A 22,342-nucleotide genomic window follows, 5' to 3' on the forward strand; every position below is an offset into this window, starting at 1 on the left:
GCACACCTGCCCCCTCCTACCCTCGAGCAGGAAAAAGAGTTTAAAATTAAATTTTAAGAAGTTTAAAATTAAATAAAACCCCGTGACCGAGGAGGGGGAGGCCGCGCGGCGCCGCTGCTCACCTGGTGCCCGAGGCGCGCGGCGGCCGGGCAGGTGCGGCGCGCGGCCCCGCTCCCGGCTCCCGCTCGGCACCTTCCCCTGGGCGCTGCCCTCTGCCTCCGGCCGCCCCAGACCCCGCAGCTCCGCCGCTGCCCGCCCCGCCAGCCGCAGGAACTGACATCACCCGCCCCGGGCTTTTAACCCCTCTGGGCGCGGCGGGGCGGCCGGGCAGGTGGAGCCCGGCCCCGATGCTGCTGCCGCCGCCGCCTCTGCCGCCCGCTCTGCCCGTGGCACAGCTGCGGAGAGGCGAAGGACAGGCCGCTCGGCCGCGGGGTGCCCCGGGGCCCGGCCGCCCCTCTTGCCCCCTCGTGGCGGCGAGGCCGCCATCTTGTGCCCCCGCGGCGCCCGGGACCCCTGGCAGCCATGTCCCGACCCCGGGCCTGAGGCGCCGGGCAGCGACGAGCCTGGGGACACCCTCCTTGGCCGCCAGCTTGGGCTGCATCGCCAGGTCCCCAACTGTGGCATTTGGGGTGTGTCAGCACCCAAATTCACACTAACTGAACATACACAAAATCAGATAATCATTATGGTTGGAAAGGACCTTCAAGATCATAAAGTCCAACCATAAATAAACCCGGGGATGGGGCCACCACTATCTACTACTGCATATCTACTGCTAGAGCTACTAGACACACAGCATGCCCTTACATTCACATATACTGACAGTGTTCCTCAGGGAGGATGTGTGCTGCCTGCTGCTGCCCTCTGCTGAGACAAGCCACTGTCCCCAGCTGATGGAGCCCACGCTTGGGCTTCTTAGCATTGAGCACAACACGCTAGTGAAACAGACCTAGCCCAAACCAAGGCTCCAGAAACAAACATCCCATCACTTTAGACCTCAGACCCACATGCTGCAAAGCAAAAGGGGATGAATTCTGATTCCTTTTTAGCATCCTGTGGCTACTTCGTCCATCACCAGGCACTGCATTGCTTCCATCAGTGATGCTTCAAAAACTGCTCTATAATATTCTACTCCATAGGAGTATCCTAAGTCTTGCTGACATGTATCACTCCAGCTGGGCTGCATGGGCCCTTAGCACGGCCTGCTTTGCAGCCAGAGGGTGAAATATAGTCTTTCTGTCCCCTAGAAAGTGGATACAGCTTGTTGGGTAAGGACAACCCAACTCATCAAGAAGATGCTGTGAATGATCACAGATGCCCCAAAGCCACAGCTTGACTACTTTTGTGACTATATACTTGCAACAGGGCAGTCTGAAATAAGGAGGTTTGCAATAAGCTGGGGAATAACCCAGCAGAACAACAGACTAAAATTATCTTACTACAACAGGCAACAATTTTTACTAGCCACAGTGAAACAAGGTCCAAAATGTGTTTATCTGCCTCACAGATACAACCTGGTCCAAGTTCTGCTGTGTGATAAGCATTTGCTCTAAGGGCTTTCCTCACATAGATAGTATGGTTTCACTGGCATCCCAGCACAGAAAAAATGGGTTGCAAATCACTTTCTGTACATGAATAAAATGACTGATGTGATTAAGTGAAATATGGAAATACAACTGAAAACATGAGCTCAAGATTGACATTGGAGTGACTAAATGCAGGCTCTTAAATCTATAACTCATTATCCAAATAAATTGTCAGATCTCCAAAAATTCTGTGGACCTTGCAGTTCCCCAGAGGATATTTCGGTTTAGATTTCTCATCCATTTCCAGTTTCATGAGATTTTGGCTGAATTAAGCTGCCTGTTCTTTTCCAGCTTGCAGACAAAGCATGCATTACTGAGCTGGCTCAGGCAGAGAGCAGGATAGCACCGCGCAGAGCTGGCCAGGGAGCCAAGCAGAGACAACGAACTGAAAAGAAACGACTATTGGCAAGGATCTCTCTGCCACTTGGCCAGCTGGGTAGGGTCAGGCAGGAACAAGGGCAGAGATGGAGCTGGCTGTGGTGACACAAGAAGACTTCTCCAACAGTGCCTTGTAGAAGGGACTCCAATTGCCTGTGATCTGTATGTTGTGCCTTATTAATTCTTACTCCAAAGGACCAAGGAATTGTAAAAAATAACCAGTACCAGTATGGTTTGGGGCTCCTCATAGGAATTTCAGCAAGGCGAAAGGGTGCTTCATGCTTTACAAAGTCACTTCCTGACCTGAGGCACTGGCAAAATGAGAAAAGGAATCATCTTCTTTGTGCTCCCCATCTGCTCCTGACTCCTTTCAGCCACAGAACAGAACCACAGTATTCCTTAATCTGAGTTTTATGAGGTATTTTTATCATTCATTTAATTTCACCGGTCAGGTTCTCTCATTTGCAGCAGCAAAGCCAACACTGACTGAAATGTCAGTCTGGCCTTGTGCTTTTCCCAGGCACTGAAGCTTGACTGCCAGGACATTCCTTAGTCACTGAACTTTGTATAAAGTACCTCCCCAAGAACTGCCTGCACACACCTTGCTTTAACCCCTGGAGTCCCAGAACCACATTAACACCTACAGAACTCCGTGCTGACATATCTCTGATGTGGATATTCTATAAAAGTGTGCCTTCCTATGCCTGATTAACTCCTGTTAAACATTATTATTTAGAAATTATTAATCATAAACATTGCACCTATTAAATAATGCAAAGAGAAAATATTTTTGGCTTTGGAGGAGATTGTAAGAACGGCCACTATCTCACAATTCCCAAGGGTTTTCCCTTGGTAGTTATCTTTAATATGTCTGCTCAAGCACTGTATGTCGAGACTTTACAATTCTCAGACAAATCATTCAGGAAAAAAAAATTACTATAAGCAACAACTTAAAACACACTCACTGGCAGATTGAAGAGACCTCACTTGGCATGGTTAGACTATTGTTATCACCACAGAGGCACGGTGCGTTTTCCTCAGAACACCATATCCAAGACAACTAAATAGAAGGACAAAAGAAGAAAAAAAAAAAAAAAAGGAGAATAAGGTGTTGGAAAATGACAGCAGAAGGAATTGTCTCTAGCAAGCAAAATTATCACAGATGACTGTCCAGACAGTACTTCTGAAAACTTACCAAAGGGGCAAAGACACAAGCAACACCAAGTCCATGTGTCAGAGCCCTGCTGGAGGTCAGTCCTACGGGGGAAAAAGCTTGCACAGAAACAGAACGGTGCCTTGAAACACCACTTTGAGGAACATATTTCTCTCCATAAGGAACTCAAGTCCCAAATCATGGTTGTCCAAATTCCACATACATCTTAAAGAAGTTGAAAACAGTCTTTTTGCTTGTTTCCTTAGTCTACTTCTTACAAAGTAGAACAACCCAGATCTGCAAAGCCATACCCTCCTCTTCTAATCAGTGACCAGCTTAAGCAGCTGAAAATAGAGATTGGCAGCTGTGGATCACTTTGTTGCATAAACCTGGTGCTGGTGGGAGGATCCAGTGGGAGGGTCAGGGAGCCATTGCCCTCCAGTGCTTTATTAGCAGCAGCTGGCCACAGCAACAGGCCAGATTCTGTTACGGTCATATAGTCACACTTTGCACCCGCTGTAGAGTTTTGTACACTATTCAAGCAAAACCTTCTATTTTACATTTTGCATGGATGGTCTTGACTGGTAAACAGTAAAACAATGAAGAATTCCTATTGTCCTGAGGGAGTCAGCCTTGAGGATCATCCACATCTCCAGTGTTCTCAATTCTGATAGTTCATTCTTTGCTTCATCTCTGAAATTCTCAAGTTTCAGCCTCCAAGTATTAGATCTCATTTTTTTTTTCTCCTAGCTTAAGAAGCCATTTAAGTATTTTGTGACAAAAACTAACTTTCCTGTGTATGAAATGCACACTCACAACACAAACACAATACAAGATTTCTGGTACTTATATCTTTCTCATAGGCTTATTTAGACTGTAGATGAGATGACTGAAACTTAAAAAGTAAATAGGGGGTTGTTATCAGCATGCCTGTGTGCACATTTTGAACTCCTGTTGCCGAGGGGTGAAGGAAGGAGGGCAGCATGTGGGAGTCTACAGGCTGAGGAGGAGGAAAACAGTCCTTGCAAGCATATTTCTTTCTGTGTCTGGTGTTGGCTGGTATGCAGCACATGAGGTTCTCACACAGCACAGTGCTCCTTGGCTCTTCTTATGAGTCCACAAGAGTGCAAATGATGCCATGAGTGATATATCTCACTGGGAAAATGTATCAAGCCCGGGTGCTGCAGCTATGTACACATGGATGGCTCAACAGGACTTGCAAAAGGAGATGCTGCTGCTCCAAAGATGAAGAGCATGGCAGTTCTGCCTCAACACATCCCTGCCAACGGCTTCTCAGTAGAGAGACCCAGAGAAGAAGGGATAACAGGGAGTGAACTCATCTCCAAAACCCACTAGAGCTGCAAAGGCAGTTGCTGATGGACAGGGGACCTTTGGGTAGGCCAGGAAAAGGAGCATCCTGCCTTAGCTGTACAGCAGAGCTGAGGCTGCTAAACCAGTAGTTTCAGTGAAGAGGACAGTAGTTCCTGGCTTGCACTTTGCAGTCTCTGATCTGAGAACTTCAATACCGGTACCTGGGGCTGCCCTGTGTTCAAGGGCAGCGAGGCTGCCAGAAACACCGCTCTGGAGGACCATTCTCACCTAGAGAGGCCTGTCTGTCCACAGTCAGCAGGATGGGTGGTACTGCCTGGCAGGGAGAGAAGACATTCTAGCAAGCGGTGTAGCTAGGCTGTGGGAAGGGCTTTGGCTGCCTTCCCGGACCTGCACTGAAGCCATCCAGCTGCCAGGATGGGGAGGATGTGCAGAGGCACATGCCCCCCGCCACGGGACTCCTACTTGCAGCCTCCTCCGCTAGAGCCAGCAGAGGGGCGTCCTCAGCGGGAGTGCTAGGTCAGCTGTGGAGGCATTTGGCTCCGTTCCCGGTTTCACACCGGAGCCAGGCACACAGCTCCCAGCTGTTGAGATCTCTGCTCTGGGATCTCTCAGGCTTGTCAGGGCCTTGCGTGAAGGGTGGCATTAGCTCACCCCAGCATGGAGGCGGGTGTGCTAAAAGCCCTTCGGAGCTTCCCCTGCCTGCTCCTCCCAGGAGGGGTCACCTGCCGGTGAGCAGCCGGGGAGCTACCACTTTCCCTGTGAGGCACCAGCAAAACGCAGTGCCTGGGCCTCTATGGCCGTTTCCATGGTGACCCATAAAAAGACAAGAAAACCGCTGTGGGTTTTTTTTTGGACGGAGAGGGGGAAGATAAACAAAGGGATGTGATAGTGTCTGTGGCTGGGAAGGAGGATTCCACCCCTCTTGCAACAGCTCCGTCCATGGTCATAGGGCTAAGTGTTGCACCCCAAACCAAAGCGTAAAGCTTTAGTGTACTGCTCCCAAAGGCCTAATGGCCACTAAAAGCAGTACATCACACTTACAGGCGTCATCATGGTCACACAGTGAAAATATTCACGCGCGAGGAACAAATTCAGAGTTTTTCCATCACAGTGTCCATTTGCCTAAGACTTCACCCATACCCATCTCACTGGGCCCTCCTCTCTGTTAGGAAAGCAGTAGCACAACTCAACACACGCATCCCAGGACAATCTGGTGACGTTCTGCCTGATAGCCACTCAAGCCCCGGCCTGCAGCAACACCTGCCAAACAGCACAGCCTCCTGGTTGAGAGGAAGCTCTGCTCAGCTGCATCATCTCTGTGATGGAGCTTAAGATTTCCAGAAAATTCTAGAGAAGAAAAGTGAAATTGATAAAGGAAAAGATGACTTTTAAACATAGCTAACAAACAAACCTCATTTTGAAGACCTCTGTCTCCAAGTGAGTGAAGAGTTCCTGGCTCAGTTTCAAAGGTGCCAGGAAATTAAAGGGTTGTATATCTCTGAAAACAGGTCTCAGCAGGTCTTCACCAAGGTGACCAGGAAAAGGTGCCCACTTAGAACATTTCAGCCTATGTATATATATACACACACACTTACACAAAGGTTCAGTTATGTGCCTTCTTATGAACAAGCACCACTAAGGAGACTCAAGGGTTGATCTGGAACTTGCCTGTCACTCCACTCAGCACCCAAAGTGAAAATCCTTGCAAAAGACCAAAATCCAGCCTTTTTTTGCCATAGGTTTCATCAGCTTTTGGATTCTCCTGCAGCCACATGGTCCTGTACAAGCAACTCCTGTCCTTTTCCTCCAGCCATACTCCGTCACCCAGAGCCCATACATGTGCAACACTCAAAAACCCACACAGGCCAGGAGAGCAGAGCCAAAGGGACAACTAATTAAACCAGCAACAACACCAAGCCAAACCCTTTTCCAAGGGTCACCCTGCAGTAGGGTTTTAATTACTTAATTGCTTAATTAGTGTTAATTGCACATAGCAGGAAGCCAGAACTTGTCCTAGAAATAGTGGGTTGTCCAGGCAGTAAGAGCTTTCCCACCCTTCCAGGAGCCCAGCAGTGATGGTTGGCAGTAGAGGAGCTTGTTTGCGCTCTGTGGTGATCCCAGGTAAGAGGAACCCTGGGAATGCCCCAGAGCAGGGGAGGAGGAAGAACTGTGGGTGGAAAACTTGCCTGGGGGGATGGCAGCAGGGCCAGAGGGGAATTCCCTGGGCAAAGGAGCACATTTAATGGCCTTCAATAGGGTGCTGAAACAGGAGGGTTTCAAGCTTTTTTTTAAGGGGCACAAATCATTATGTTAATTACATAAGCATATAGTTCATCATATAACTTGTATGTATATAACGCTTCCACAAAAGCACCGCATGAAGTAACGCAGAGGTAGGCTATATCCTACACGTGTACAACGCGCCAGGTTACACCAATTCCTAGCGACCCAGAGCTGCCACGGAATGACGAGGGCCGCGGGATCCCTCCGCGTGCTCCCGCTCTCCCGCCCCGAGCTCTGGCGGCTCCTGGTGGCCGAAGGGGGGCAGCACACGGGCCTGGAAAAAACAGGGCTCCTCAGGAGCCCTGCCCTCTTTCCGTGACTCTATTTAACATATATATATATCTTATTTCACATTCCTACAAGCGTCGAAGACTGCTCTGGCAACATCTTGGAGAGGATCTTGCAGCACAGTGCAAATAGAAAAACTGTAGGGTACAGCACTTAATTGGGCAGCACCAAGTGCCTTGCTACAGACCTGACCTGTGGAGGGAACGATGCAGTGGGGCGTTTGTTGCTCTTGCTTTGCATCGTGCTCTGCCACTAACCCAGAACACGCAGCCCCTCTGCTTGTCTCTCTGGTTTGACAAGTTCTGTCTCACCCCCAGTGGGGATGTCAATCGCTGCCCTCTAGCAAGCATAAATAGGGCTGCTCGTCTGTCTGTTAAAGGCCTGCTGCTAATTACAGCTGATAAAGGTTTTTCTTTAGCTGAAATAAGAGCAGAGAAACATAAGCTGCAGCTCCCAGAGAGCGTGCTGTCCCAGGCTACGTGTTGCAGAGGAGTCCCAGGAGGCCAGGGCTGCCAATGGCTGTAAGTTTGTTATGGGCTCTCCCATAGAGAGGTGTTAGGAGTCAGCTTAAGCCATGCCAGGATGCTATATGAGATACTGGGTGCATATATAGATACCCTATAACCTTGACTTGGGGCACCTGCCTGGTACCTCCTTGTAAGGAGCAGGCCAATATTGCACTGCTTTACCAGAACAGCATATGGGACTGTGCAGCGGAGCAGAGACTGGTTGTTCCTAGGGCAATAGTTGCATCTTTCTCCTCAGGTGCTCATTTGAAGGGTCAATTTTGTCTTTGGTACCAGTCTACTGAACCCTGAGACTTATTTCTAACTTCTCCTAAAGCTGGACATGACCCCTGCTCCTCTTAAAAGAGGTTAAAATTCAAGATTGATGTTCCTGTGCAAGACACTTGGCCCTTCCAGCCTTGCTTTTTTTTTTTTTTTTCTCTCAAAATGAGTAATTAACATTAATGTCATTACCACTTACAATGGCCCAAAGATTAATGGACTTCTCAGAAGACATCATAGAAATCAAAGCATTAAACTTCTGGGAAAAAATAAGAACTTAAGAAAATGGATTTTTTCTGCTCGATCAAACCATACTGTGATTCTCCTGAGTAACAGTGGCACCACTAGTACTGTAAGAAGGAGTAGCTCTTGCTTTTAGGTCCAGGGATGCATTTGCTCATAGATTTAAACCTATCCACCTCTCATTACAAACCTATTTCAGCATAGGCTGTTACCTTTGCAACCTCTCTGTAAAGCATACGGTGGCCATGTACAAATGTGGAATTCTGTATCTAGATTTTGGTAGCCTTTGTCTGAAACTGGGCCTACAGTTTATGATTTGGATCTAATTTGCTTGACAGCAGCTCACTTTAAAGATAAAACATAAAAAATACTGTGGATGGTCGGTATGTAGTAGACTTGAAGGAGAGAGGATTCAGGACATCTTCAACACAATTTAGTGCAAAGGATCAGGCAAAATCCTCCCTGATTGCAAGAGGTTCTGCTTTTGTGGGTTTGTGACTGGGTTGTGTCCCTCAGTACCTATAGGAGAGACAGCAGGGTTTGGGTAGGAAGGAGTACATTTCAAGCAGTGTTGCAGCAGCTATGCTCCTCCTGCAAACTCGTTGTCGTTCCTCCCAGAGACTGCAATATCTGGGAACCCTTCTGAATTTCCAGTAGCCATTTGCTCCATTATTGCAAAATCGATCACAGATGGTGCTTTTGATGCTGGCAGTTTGGGAAAATAGTCTCTTGGCTTAGATCTTGGGCACATTTGATCTGGAGTCACAGCAGAATTGTGACAGCCAGTCATCTTGTCACTGATACAGAAACACTTTTCTGACTACAGCTAGAAGTTTGGGCCAGTGTGAATGCTTTCCTTTAAATAGCAAACTTCAGTCTTAAATAGTTACACTTTGCCCTTGCTGTTTGGCGCTCTCGCATACCAAAGACTTAGCTCTTAGCAATGTGAAATCCCATCCTAATTAGCCTCTGTTTAACAATAGCACTTTGTGCTGCGCTTAGAGTGCCAGCCCCCTCCTATTCGGGGGCTCAAAGGAGAGGAACTTCTCATCTCAAGTTCAATGCGGTTCAAGACTCTTTGTGAAATGAATTTTTCTACTTTGAAGTGTAAAGTAGATAATTACATTAAACCTGAATCACTGTGTATCAAACTGAAAGCTGCAGTTGTAAAAAATAAAAAAAAAAAATTAACCAACTGTAGCCCAATGTAAGCACGGCAAACTGCCATAAGTTCTGGAAAATACAGTGGTGTCTTATATAGCTGACATACATAGTGCATGCTATGCATAAAACTTGTATATGGGTGGTGAGGTGGTCTGATTTGTTCCAATCTGGCATTTTGCAGGAGAGAATCTGCATTGTTTACTCGCAGGGGAGATGGCAAAGGCCTATGAGACAGCAACTCTTACACATAGATGAGCTCTGTCCTGCATTTGCATCAACATTTTCAACACCTTCCAATGCTTTTGGTGCTGCAAGTAGATCTATTCTAGACTATGCAACATTTCCAATGGAAGTAAGGTCTTAGTCTATCTGGCTGTGCTCTTCGAACAGGCGCACAGTTTCATGACTCACTATGAAACTAGTGTGCTTTCAGATGATAAAACTTCCACCATTTATCATGGGATAGTAAGAGTCCTTCTACTGAAGCCTTAAAATCATGGGCATAACTGTGTGACCAGCTGTCATCTGTGTTTGGGGTTGTTATTGTTTTTTAATAATGGAAGCCTCAAGAGCGATGTACCTTCCTAGAACAAAAAAAGTTACACATGCCTGTAAATGCCAATGGCTAACAGTGATCACTCACATGTGCATTTTTGCATTTGGTCTCTTCTTATGCTACTATAGATATTTCATTCATCTCCCAGGAAAGTCTCTGGAATCCAGGAAATTCTCCAGTTAGAAACCATTTGAAAATATGTAAAGTGACAAGGCCAGACTACTTTTCTCTTCATCCCTTCAGGAAAACTATTTACAGTCTGTTTCACTTAGTACCCAAAAATGTTGACCTAACTTCCATCCCACAAATCTGATTCCCTTTGTTATCATCGAATAGCATTGTCTACAATTGTATAATGACCCAGTGATGCCTTTTTGCTTTAACTCCATGTTTTGGGAGGTTTTGTGGTTGTACAGAATTCCCTGTCACTTTCTGTCTGTCATGAAGTTATGCAACCAGCACGTTCACATATGCTTGAGGAGGATTTATATCTTCATCAGTAAACAGAAGGAACCCTTCTTGAAATGGGTTACTGCCTATTTTAAAGGAAAGACTCTGTTATCGTATGACATATGTTCCAATCACTGCGCATAAGTAGAAGGCAACCTGACAAAACTTGCTGGAAAAGCTTTGCTGAGGCAAAGTTAAGGTTACAAGTCTGAGTGGATATTGGAGGCACTGTAAAGAGACACGGCCTGGAAACAGTTTATCAGCAAGTTTTATTTTTTCAGATCTCTCTCCCCATAGAGCCCTGGAGGCAGGGACTGAAATTTGGTGAGATCGTTCTGCTGTGTTTGGATGTTTCCACTCAATGGGGAAACATCCCCATTGGAAACATTTGGTAGGAAACATTTGTCTGTGGATCCCTTGCCAGCTGCCCAGAGGCACTAGCTGGGATGAGGGAGAGCTCTGTGGAGCTGCTATGTTAGCTTCAGGTGGCAGAGCTGAAGGACTGTGAGCTTGGCCAGGTCAGGGGCTGAATATGAGCTAGTTGGCTGCGGTTTTGTCCTGATTTATCCAATGCCACAGAGCAGACTATAGTAGCTCTGCTGAGTGACAGAGCTTGCCTCTTTTGCTCAGGCTGGGAATGGGACTTCTGTACGTGCTGTACCACCTCTGGATACCCACATATCTGCACGGACAGAAGTGGCAGAGGAAGCTGCTCTGATGCTGCTGCTGTGAGAGCTTTCTACAGGGATTATTTTCTCTCCCTCTGCCATCCAGCAGGTGGGAGGAGATCAACGCACAGTGAAATAGTGTTACCCAATGGATGCTTCTAAAGGAAGCCTGACTTGATAGATGAACCTCCAGAGGGTGAATCCAGTTGCCCCAGGTTTAATACAACTCTGTGACATTCTTGAGGAACATAACACTATGTTTTTCCTCCCTTGGAAAGAAAGGGTCTCTGAATTCAATACTGCAGTGTCAGTGTTCTCGAATCACAGCAAAGAGATCCCACTCTTGACCCAAGACCTGCCCAGCAATGTCCCCACCCAGGCATCTTGCTCCCCATCTGGGCCTACCAGACCATAGCCCAGTAGTGGGGGCAGCGCAGACATGTCCTCATCTAATCTCTCTTCGCATTTTCACAGCTTTTAGACATTTCTGAGGTTATTTCTGTAAATGCAAGTTCTCAGGGCATCCTCCAGAAAAGGCTGGTCTAGTATGCTGAAAGCTGTCTGGGAAAATAAAATTACTTGCTCAGGCCTAGTGGAGGAGCTCTGTCAGAAGGTGTTCCTTTGGCTGCTGAGCTGTCCATCTGATAATGAACTTCAGTCACTTTTCCTTAACGCAGTAATGGGGCAAGGACTCTGACATTGCAGGGAATGTAAAAATACCCTGCAAGAGGTAACAGACCTCTATGTTGCCGCATAAGGGAGAAGAGGGACAGCACAGTCTGACCAGTGCAAGTAGGGCTTGTGAATTCCTGGTTTGCCTGTGTTGAGCTTATGCTGCAGTGATGTTTGCAAGTCAGTAAGGGCAAGATGCTCCAAGAATTGCATGCATAAGTGTTTCCAAATCAGAAAAGTAGTTAGTGGAGGTTCAGGCTTGGGTTCATGCTAGATAAACAGTTTATCAGGACAGTTCTACAATATATTTGTCCTGATTTTTATTAGGGGCTTGAAAAAACTTCAGTTGATGATAAAGCCCATAGCTCTAAAACTGTCCAATTGAGCACCCTTAATTGATTCTACAGATACAGAAAACGTCGCTGACTCCAAAAGTATTTTATATGCTGAGATCATCTTTGGCTGTGTTAAACCATGATAGTGTATTTTTCCCTAATAGCATGCCTGATGTTACCTCAAAATGTTTAATGCACTTGAATTAAAAACAAACAACAACAACAACAAACCCTAACAAACAAAAAACCCAAACTACAGATTTTCTTCTGAAGAAGCAAAACTTGTTACTGGTACTTCTACTCCCAAATTTTACTTCTCTTAACTTTGTGGTGTTCCTTTGGGAACTGAATTGCTTCTTTTATATCCTTTCATTTATGAAGACAACTATGCAAAAACCTCTGAAAGCATTTGGTAATACAGGTGTCATGGGGTCAAATTATGAAAGAAGCAAAATATATTTATAAATCAGAGCCTAATTTAGGCTTCTTTCTGACCCTCACTTGACTCATTTGGGATCTGTCTCTCACAGTTGGTCACAACCCCCATTTCTGTTAAGCAGCAGAATGTACTTGGTTGGACCATCAGTAGGATTATCTCGCCCAACTTTAGCTATCCAAAATACATGCAATGGGTCCAAGCTGTGCATCCATCTACCATCAGTAGAGACTGGGAGCTCTTTCCATCTTTTACCCAGAGGGGTCCTGATCTCACAGGTAGGTATGGAGGGAATTAATGGTGATGGAAGATAAAGACCTACAGTATTTTTGTAGACAGGGAACAGCTAATACCAAAATGTAGTTACTGTGATGTCTGTTGCATGAAAATGGAACAAACCTCCCTATCTGCAGCACTTCTAAGAGCTGGATCTGTCTGTATATGAAGAGTCACAAGAAATTGTGCAGAAGACATATGCAGCTGGAGCCTTTCTTAAATTGCAGCTCACTTGATATATCTACTAAATATATCTATTTTTGTCCTTAAAATTCTGAGGTTAGCTTCTCATTATCAATATCGATTATAATAGTTGTATTTGAAAGTTTGGATAGGATTACTGGGATTATTTGTTATCTGGAGAATCCTTTTTGAACAGATAGACTTAAAAACTAGGGCTTTAAAGTTCAGTGGGCTGGACGTTGTTGAGCTGGATTTGTAGTCAGTGCAGAAATATCTGGTAATTATGAATTACAATATGACAAAGTCTTATTTCAATATTTCTTTTGAAAACATGATGAACTAAACATTCTTCAAGGCTATATACTTACTTAACTCCATTAAATTCTCTATAAAAGGCCGCCTTAGCAACTTTCTGAAAAGAGAAACTACTCTTCAGAAGATATCTTGACCATCCCAAAGTCTTTGCAGTCAGTGCTGGGCTAATGCCTACTGATGCAGAACTTTACTTCATCAAATATTCATATATATTGTATATAGCAGTTACTTATTCAGTGTATCTGTAGAGACAGGGAGTCTCTTTAAAGCAGCCCTTAGCTGTAGAAAAGATTCTGAGGACCATTTGGCACCTACCCTACCTGCCCCCTTGGCTCTTGTTTTGATTGTGTGTTTGTTGTGGACAGCACTGAAACAAAAAGGAGAAGCAAGGAAAAATGCTGCCTGTTAAGGGCACCATTGTGTAATTTGTAATTATTAACAACTTGGAACCACAGGCCCCTGACTGCATTATAGCTAAATGTACTAAATAAAGCATAAGGTACCTTATGGGAAAGGGGAATCTCTCACAGACCTCTGAATCCAAGTAGAGATCAGGGTGAGGTGTTCTGTAATCTCCCCAAAGCTCACCAAGAAAGGCTCAGGCAGCAGAATATGAAAGGTGACTGGCAACTGTTTCAGAAGCGTGACTAGATTTGAAACCCGGGTGTGTTTTTTAGCACCAAAGCACCTTGGTTTCATAATCATAAGAGAACAGTGTTTTTTAAAAAAACATCCTGAATCAATGTGTGAAGGAACAATTTGAAAGAAAAAAAACCACCACAGCAAATGGATGAAAGCGGAAATAAAAAAAAATCAATATAAATTAGATGTTATATAATATGTAAAATTGACCAAAAAAAGAAAAAAAGGCTACAGAGAGAATTCCTTGGCCAGCAAGGGCTTAAGAGAATAGAATGAGTTAAGAGTATATTAATAACAAAAGAAATCTTAACAACGGTACATGCTGTAGCTCGATGGAGCTGGTGAAACGATAATGTTGCAGAAAAGACACAAGTATTCAATAAATATTTTTGTACTGCATTTGGAAAGAAAAAAGATGATGCACTTATAGCCCATGGGCTGATGGGGGGAGGGAAAAATCCACTCCATTAGTGACTAGGAAGAATGTAAGCAATGTACTAGGGGTGGGTATTTGAAAATCAGCAGGTCTGCATCGCTTTTGCAAAATAGCTAATAGAGCTTATTTGACTGATCTCTAGCCTGCTGATACTGGTATTTAATAAATCCTGAAATAGTAAAGAAATATCAGAATATCAGATGAGTGCCTGTACTGTGGCAGTACTAAAAATGACAAATTCAGGAACCCCAGTAGAAATGCACTAGTATGAAAATATTAACTGATATGAGAATCCTCTGACAAAGAATGAGGAAAATACAGGGATGCAGTTTCTATCATCGAAATAATCTTCACCAAAAAAAAAAAAAAGCCCCGTCAAGAACAATTTAAGTACTGCTACTCCTGCCATGAGCAGGAAGATTGCTAGAAGAGTAAAAGTACTTTCTAGCCCTATTTTCTGTGGTTTCATGAAGTATTATATAGCAGCCACAAAAACTATGATATATAAATACAGATTAAGCTGATGGACTTAAAATAGTTACAGAGGATCCTCACTGAACAGGAATGAATGCATGTACAAGGTATGACCTCTGGTTGATTCTATTTCTTAAATTGCTTATGGCATTCATATGAGGGATGTTGGTGGATCTTTGGATCCATGTGCTGCTCAGTTACTGAGGGGAACATAGGCAAATGGGATGCCTGAAGCACAGGGAAAATAGTCCAGACTGGTTTGTTTGCTGGACATAGAGTGAAACTGGAAAAAAGCCACTAAATGTTAACAGTGCTTTTCAAAAGCCATGGAGGAGGTATTAGGATGACCATTAGATTGGTGCTACTCAACATCTTCACCATTGCCTTAGAAGAAAGGATAAATGCCCTGCTGATAAAAGATGCAGATATTATAAAGTATGCTGGAATGGAGCAATGAGGGAGAGACATTTAGACAGAAAAGGCAGATCAGATGTGCTCATGTAAAAAACCTTTTACTGCAGCCAAATGCAAACTTATGCATGTGGGAACCAGATAGGAGGTTGGGAGATGTGTAATCAGAAACTCTACCCTGGAAAAAAAGAGCTTGGAAAAAGGATCAGGGTAGGCCGAGTATGGGGCAGTTTCACTCCAGGGTGATACTGTGGCAAAAAGGGTGAAATCAATCCCTGCATGCATAACCCGGGCCGTGATGAGTGCAGGTAGGAAGGTGCTTTACTTCCTTTGTGGTCCTATCGAGCTGAATCTCACACAGGATTTTATTTTCAAAGGCTGTTGCAAAGCTGAGGGAGGTGCAAAAGCAGCTGTATCATCACTCAAGATCTAAAGAAAATGCCTGATTGCAAAGGATCCCTTTAGCTCAGTGAAAAGGAGCTGACTCGATTAACGAATTGGGAGTGTTGGGAGTAGGCAAATGCCGGAGGTAAAGGAACGGAGTAGCTCGTACCGAGGACTAAGGGCAGGAATAGGAGGCCAGGCAAATCCAAGTGAGAAATGAGACACAGGATGATTAACGGGTAGAACAAGATAACGTGGCGAATTCTTTGTCTCTTTATGTCTTCAGATCAAGATTGGACATTTTTCTTACTGGCCTGCAGCCAAATAAAAATTGTCAGGCATGAGTTATAGCATTTAATACTGAAATATCATTGTGAAAATTAATAGTCTATGAGATTTAAGAAGTCATTCTAGGCAGTGGTGATCTGAGATCCACAGTGTCATGCCATAGAAGAGCAATATATTTATTAATTATTATTATTATGTCAATGAGCTGTAGCTAAAAAATGCAACTTTCTCTGTTTTGCCCTTTAAGTGATGCCATTTAAAAATAACAAGAGGAATTAAGCCTGCCAAGATCACTAATGAACGAAATGGAGGATTATAAAAGTCCAAGAATTATTTTTTTTCTCCTTATTTAGATTTTCCAGCAGATGGTCACTTCACCACTAATTGCTGTAATACATGTGAAATATTAGTTACTGGATGACTTTTCCTCTCCACTTCTTTGTTCTTCTGCCTAGAAATTTCCCTCTCGCCGTGGCATGAACCTACAGTAAGCAGGTAACCTGCCCTCTTCACGTTAAGACAACCAGCCAAGGTATTTTTAGAAGACAAATGGCAATTGAGGTTCTGTGTAGGAACCAAGACTATCCCCCAGCTACAGGAGACAAGGCCCCTTAAGGCTATTTAGGAGCTGGAGTAAGGGAATAGCACTTAGAGTAGTGGTGCTTGATGGGTTTGAGCCTTGGACCCCAGCGAATTTTCATGCTGAGCCATCCCAAAGTGCCTGGGGGCTATTGATAGCTTCCAGAGCCACTCAAGGTGCTGAATCTCATCCCCAGTGAAACTCTGGGGGGAGCTCGGGGAAGCAGAACGGTGAAGGGCACTGTACCTGAGTTGTATTTGTACCAGGTAGTTTATCTGGCAGATGGAGCAGCTTCTCGTGCTGCTTCAGCGCTGGTTGGGAGCAGCTTTCCTGCCTCTCAGATGTTTTTGTTATTCCGAAAGCTCTCGGCCAGTGGAATGTTCTCGAGCGCTTCACTGGGAACATTTGATACATGAAAGCAAAGACTCAGACCGTGATTCTTAGCTCTGAATTGCTTTTATGTATCCCTTTGACTCATCCGCTTTCCCCATCATTTGAAATCTCAGAGGAACACTTTTTCAATTTCATTCATACTACTTAATTGCTCCCAACCTTCTTCATTTATCTCTTTTTATATTCTAACCCCTGTCTTTTCCATCATTTTCCCCCATCCACTCCCTCTTCTCCATGGTTTATTATCATTGCTTGACTAATTTTTGAAAAGTGTATTATCAATGATTGGAGCAGACACTTGTCATTGCACTGTTGTGCAGAGCATTTTGCGTACACGTCATGTTGTATAAATAAAAAACAGAGCTTTGGAAATATTTAGTCTCTCAACCATTTTGCAGGATAATATGTATAAAAGGCACTATATGAAATGGAATTATTTATTATAATTATCCCATCCCTGCTACTGACATTCAAAAGCATTTTAGGTAGATCGTTTTCCTCCTCTATTCTCTGCCTTAATTTATCAGCTAGCTCAGAGTTACAGAATGTGTCAGAGAAATGTGAGCATGGGGTTGTTCAGTATTATAGAAACCTTTAAATATTAACTCCCCTTTGCTTAGCCTGCTTTCTGTTGGCATGTTCCAAGACAATTTGGCAAAGGAAAGAGGTTGTCTGTTTTACACGTGGGGAAACAAAGATAGAGGTGAATGTGAAGACACTGAGAAGCCCTAAAGCTTGGCCTGAGAAAGGGAATGATTTCTACAATTCCAGAGAGTGAGGCCAGATTTTTCAAAAATAGCTCTGTGTTCCCTGGGGTTTTCTGCCCAGCTTTATACGTTTTGAGGCCAGTAAGACAGCACCTTACTGACACAGACAGGTAGATGCACAGCTACATGGATAGGTTTTTGGAGAGCTGAAATTTGGGGCATAGATAAATAAAGAAGCTATGGAGACCTAAATCCTGCCTTAGTCCCTCGGTGAGTCATGCACTTACTCTGTCAGGAGTGATGAATACGGCGCTGGTGCCTGAAGCCAGAAAAAGAACCCAAACATGATCTGAAAAAGCCTGCAGGGGCAAAAAAGCCCATGCCACAAGCAAAACAGAAGAAAAGGAACTATCTGAGCAGGAAGTCTCCCCCAGCCTGAAGGGATCATGTTTGAAAATTTCCTTCCTCTTTTCTCAAAAGAAAAAAAGGGGGGGAAAGGCAGCAAAAAGCTACAGCTTGCGTTTGTTCTACCTCCCCCAAAAATCCAAAAATGAGCCACTGAAAGTGATTTTCATGCTATCATGTGAGGACCCCAGGACATTTGTCACCACAGTAATTGGGGGCCTCTTCAGGGCAGGGGAAGAAATGAGTCTCTTGAATTACTTTGCAAGCTCTAAGACTGTCCTTTGCTCCTCAGATTCCTGACAAAGAAGTCTGTGCTTTGGATGTGCATCTGTAAGGGGTTTATTAAATAAACACAGATTATCTTTTCGCTCTTCCGTTTGCTCGTGAACTGGAATTCCTGATTAGCTCTGCCATCCAGGACCTCCTCAGGCAAATGGGAGAGAAAAGGTCAGTACTCCCCAAGGAGGAAAAAAATAAGCAATTCCAACCGCTCAGAGACTTGCTAGGTTTTAAAGGATTGAGGTTTTCCATGATAGATGTCTTGGGGGTTGAGGAGAGGACAAGAGGGCTCTCAGGTGAGACAGAGGAGAGCACAGGAGGGCTCTCAGGTGAGATTCATTCATCAGCATATGGTGAGGGTGGCAGGAGATTAGGATAAGGTGATTTTGTGAGTCAGGTGCTTAAACCCTGTTCTTGTTAGCTGAATCTATTCCTGCCTCCTCCATTAGTGCCTAATGCCAGGCAAGTCACTTAGACCAAGCTGGTAATACCAGTGTAGGGTCCTGTTTTTACAGATGCTTCTTTTTCTAGATTGGTCCTTGATTTATAGCAGGATTAAGAATCCACAGCTGGAACGTAAGTATAAGGAGCCATAAAAACTAAATTCACTGGAGGAGAAAAAGATGCTGCAAATCTCAAATTAATGTTTCCTTGTGACTGTAGCATATCTGAGCTAGCTTCAAGCACCAGTCTGCAAAGTGAGATGCCACCACGCTGGGAATGACTATGCATGCAGCAGTATCTGTGGTGCACTCGGATACCAATGTAACACACACATTAAGGAGTCCCTGCAGAAATAAGTCATTCCTCCTTCAGCATAACAGCTGTATCGCAAATCAAACAGAAGGGATGGAGAATCAGCCCTGCCAGACCCGTGGTGGAGGAGTGAGGGACCAGCTGGGTATTTCTGTGCAGGGCAGTTCCAAGTGCAGTTCCCAGCACTTGGGACTGTGGTACTTTCCAGGATGTTCCCATGCAGTCAGGTGATGCTGCACTCACATGAATAAATCCTCCCGGAATGAGACAGGAGATGAGGTGCAGAGACATCTGAGCTGGCTCCGAGCACATGGAGGAACCGGATCAGGGGCTATATGTGATCTCTGTTTTTCCAGATAAAGCCAAGGCATGCGTGACAGGATTGTGAGACTGTTATTAACAGGATCAGCTGCATTTCAAGCAGCTGCTGGGGGGACTAGACTGTTCCTGGATCACTGTGGGCTCTTCTCTTGGGAGCCAGCATCCCTCATGCAAATCCATGCATCCATCCCTCACAGGATGCTCTGCAGAGAGGCCTGGGAATGCATTAGCATCCAAGGGAGCCCAGCACTAAAGGGCAGACCTGGAAACTCACTCTCTCTTGCCCTCAAGGCTCATCCTACTCCTGCTTTCACCATATTATAACCTTAACTCCAGTAGCTTTTTGTTCTCTGCTACTACCTCAGACTAAGAGAAAGAAGCTGCAGGGAGAAAAAATAGGGGAAAAACTGGATTTTTTTCCCCCTATTTTTTTTATAGCAGTTAGTGTGTGTGGGGAGAGGAGCAAGCCGTCAGGTGCAGAGCACCACCCCCAGGTGCTCTCGCTGACATCTCCCCACTGCCTGTCCCTCAGCGCAGCGCTCATCTCCGCTCGCCTCGCCTCCTGCCTCCCTCCCCATTCATCCTCAGCCCTCTCCTTTCTCCTCACCTCCTCCTTCCCCCCCTCCGCTTGCTGTGATTAGATAGGGGAATGCAGGATTAAGCATTCCCTACATGTGCTTCTCATTCACGCTGCTCGGTCCCTGGCTGGCGGCTTCTCCTCCCCGTAGGTGAGTATCTCCGAGCTCGCTTCTCCCTTTCCGCCCTCTGCTCTGCTCCCCGCGCAGCTTGCCGTGCTCGGTGCCGCGCTCGTGCCGCCTCTCGCTGGGAAACCATCTCTCACCTTCTCTCGAGCAGCCTCCTCGCTGCCGGGGATGCTATTTCACAGAAAACACATAACATCAGACTGCTCTTCTCTCGCTCTCTCTACCAGATGCTGCATTTTAAAGGTGCTGCTTGGAATATCAGAGATGCGTTAGCTATCAAAGCATTTTCCTTTCCAGCTCTGTTGGAATATACGTAAAGCAAATGTGTTTTCTCTAATGGAGTGGAGGCCCCCGGCGCACGCAGCCATGTCCAGGCGAGCTGCGCGCTGGGCTCCATTTCCCCTTTAAAACGCTCCATCTTTCCGATGGATAGTGGGGCTCTGCCGGGAGCCGGCAGGTCAGGTGACTCGGTGACAGGCTGCCCTGCTGCATTGTGGCATCCCAAGCAGCCCGTGCGCTCCGCGGAGCCGCCGCCGGATCCCACATCCCAGATCCCGGATCCGTTTGGCATCTGCCGGCCCCCGGTGTGGGGGCTGAAGGGGCCCCCTCCTGCTGTGGGCTCCTCGTGGCCGGACATCTTGAGCGGCCGGTGCTGCCGTTGTCTCTGGCCTGCGCGGATCCCACGCGGCCTCATCATGGTTAACATATATTATTGATACCAAAAATGTTGAGTCATAAAATGGAGGTTGTAAAAAACATTATTATTATTATTCTGCTAGAAACATTAGCTCATCCTTTCTGGTACTACACAAGGCAGGAGAGGCCAGGAAGGCTGGAGCCTGAGAGAAAGAAATGTGGCCTGCATCCAAAGCCTGGAGAGACCGGAGAGGAGCCCCAAAGGCCGGGGCTAACCGGGAAAGGGAGAACTTGCTTCAGCACCGGCTCCAGGCTCTAACTCCGCTTCCTCTTGTGACTTGGTGTCACTTGAGGTTGTCGCTTTACTCGACTGCACTTTCATTTCTCTCTCTCTCCAAAATAGCAAATACCAAAATCTTCACTTCTGCCTGCAGACCTTAGGGCCCGTCACAGCTCCAGCTGGTTAACCCTCGCGCCGGGAACGCGTGCGGAGCCGGAAAGCTGCTCTTAGGCCCTTTTGCCGAGGCAAAGCAGGGACACGGGGCTGCTGGCTTGCTTGGGAGCTCTGCTTCTGGGTTCAGTCTCATTCCCAGTCCGAGACAAAGGTATTTTCCAGTGCTCTCGTGCACAAAGAGAAAGATTTTTATTTTATTTTGCTATTTATTCTTTAAAGGTATTTTCTTTCTTATCTTCTTTGGGTGATCTTCTGCATCCACAGAGATCATTCCAGGTGGGAAAACACTTCTTGAAGAGACTGTATTTCCCTATTTTAACAGTGCAGCTCTGGACAAGTATTTCTCAGGATAGCCGCGCTTGACTTCCTGCACTGCAGGGATGTCCGGTGCCTGGCCCCATCCAGCAGCGGGGCTGCGATATTCCCTAGCTGCTTAGGATTTCTCCATCAGAGTGCATTCCAAGGCCCCGTACTGCGAGTTTGCCAACCCAAAGCGGTACCGAGACCCCGGGTATCCCGAGAGCGGCCGGAGGCGGCGATTCCCGGGGCTGGGCCCGGGCGCTCTGCTGCGGCCCGAGCAGCTCGTGACACAGCTGGGGCCGGTGACAGGCGGCAAAGAGTTAAGGGAAGGTGGCGGGGACGGGCGGGCGAGCGGGCGCCGGGAGCATGTGCAGAGCGCGCCGCATCCACGCTGCGGGACGGCGCCCGCGCCGCGGCCTCCGGCCCCCGCCGCGCATGGAGCCTCGGTGAGGCCTGGCCCGCGCCGCGGGATGCGCTGCCCCCGGCGGGGAAGGAAGAAGGAAGGAAGGAAGGAAGGAAGGAGGCGCCGGCGCTGCGCGGCGCGGGCGGCGGCGAGAAACAAAGGCGGGCGGCGGCGGCGGCGGGAGCGGGGCGGGGCCCCGCGCTCGGCCCCGCGGCGGCGGCTCCCGCGCTGCGGCCCGGGGGATGCTGCGGGGCGCGCGGCGCGGGGCTGGAGGTCACCCCAAAGTGCCTTTCTTTTCCCCTTTATTTATTTATTTATTTATTTATTTATTTATTTATTTATTTTTAACAATACATTTTGAAACTCCTTTTTTTTTTTTTTTTTTTTTTTTTTTTTTTAAATCCATTTCGGTGAGGCTGCCTTCCTCCAGGAAGTCTTCCCCCCGCCCCAGGAGAGCAAAATAAATAGCAGCAGCTCAGCGGCTGCAGAGCAGGTCTGGTGGGAGGGGGAGGGACTGTCATCCTTTCTATGAGACTTTCTGCAACCCGGCGAATTGCTCGTGCGTGTTTTGCTTCTCACAGGTCAGAAACCCAAGCCTACCGATCAGCTGAAAATAAACCTTCTTCCCTTCTTCCCTTCTTCCCTTCTTCCCTTCTTCCCTTC

The 22,342-nt window shown here is 46.3% G+C and overlaps 1 protein-coding gene across 2 annotated transcripts in view; it reads left to right on the forward strand.

The window, feature by feature from the left end:
* Positions 1-19,889: 19,889 nt before the first annotated feature.
* The window catches only part of TMEM229B (transmembrane protein 229B), a 28,530-nt gene continuing 26,077 nt past the window's right edge, over positions 19,890-22,342 (forward strand). Inside the window, exon 1 of one of the 2 annotated variants that reach the window (XM_026038200.1) lies at positions 19,890-19,910. The gene's annotated coding sequence lies outside the window, so the exon portion shown is untranslated. Of the gene's footprint in view, positions 19,911-22,188; positions 22,261-22,342 lie in introns of those variants that run through there. The other variant, XM_026038199.1, reaches the window with a different exon arrangement.

Source organism: Nothoprocta perdicaria, unplaced genomic scaffold, assembly GCF_003342845.1.
Source record: "Nothoprocta perdicaria isolate Ctin4 unplaced genomic scaffold, notPer1 scaffold_204, whole genome shotgun sequence".
NCBI lineage: Eukaryota > Metazoa > Chordata > Aves > Tinamiformes > Tinamidae > Nothoprocta > Nothoprocta perdicaria.